Source organism: Hippocampus comes, unplaced genomic scaffold, assembly GCF_001891065.2.
Source record: "Hippocampus comes isolate QL1 unplaced genomic scaffold, H_comes_QL1_v1.1 scaffold158, whole genome shotgun sequence".
Lineage (NCBI taxonomy): Eukaryota > Metazoa > Chordata > Actinopteri > Syngnathiformes > Syngnathidae > Hippocampus > Hippocampus comes.
In genome coordinates, this window is record NW_017805548.1 from 3,934,820 (window position 1) to 3,935,847 (window position 1,028).

A 1,028-nucleotide genomic window follows, 5' to 3' on the forward strand; every position below is an offset into this window, starting at 1 on the left:
TATATATATATATATCTCTCCTACACATGCCGCGGTCGACTCGGGATCAGTTGGGCACCCCTGCTCTACAACTCGGTGTCTACCAAGGGAGTGTTGATGGCAAGAGAGTCAAATCTGAGCTTGGACTGTCGGGTGATGCTGTGATGAAGCTCAACTCCACCTCTCCATGAGGGTCAAAACTACAAGATCTACACAGACAACTTTCCTTTAAGATGTTTTAAAAATGGGCAAAAAGGTCAACATTTTCAGAATTCAGGTCTGAATGTCATATTTCAGCGGCCTTTTATTTAGAAATGCAACATCAGATCTGTGTGAGGCTCGTCTGGTTGAATACTTGGGGTGCCCTAATATGTCCCAGACCATGTCTGGTTGAGGCATAACTGAAATTATTTTTCAAAAAAAGATTTTTAAAAAATGGGCAAAAATGTCAACATGTCAGAATTCAGGTCAACATGTCAGTTTTCAGAGGCCTTTTATTTTGAAATGGGACACCAGATCTGTATGAGGCTAGTTTGGTTGGATACCTGGGGGGGCTCTAGTGTCCCCCAGACCTGGTCTGGTTGAGGGATAACTAAAATTTTATTTTTTTTTACTTTATAAAAATTAGAGCAGTCAACATGTCAGAATTCAGATCCAAATGTCCGTTTTCAGAGGCCTTTTATATTGGAATGTGACATCAGCTCTAAATGAGGGTGGTCTGGTTGGATACCTGGGGTGCCCTAGTGTCCCCCAACCTGGTCTGGTTGAGGGATAACTAAAATTCATTTTTTAAAGATTTTTTTAAAAATCGGGCAAATAGGTGAACGTGTCAGAATTCAGGTCCAAATGTCAGTTTTCAGAGGCCTTTTAGTTTAAGATGGGACATCAGATCTGAATGAGGGTATTCTGGTTGGATACCTGGGGTGCCCTAGTATGTCCCAGACCTTGCCTGGTTGAGGGATAACGAAAATTCTTTTTCAGAGATGAAAGTGGACTTTTCTGAAAATTCCGGAATAAATAAATAAATGTGTGTGTGTGTGTGTACATAC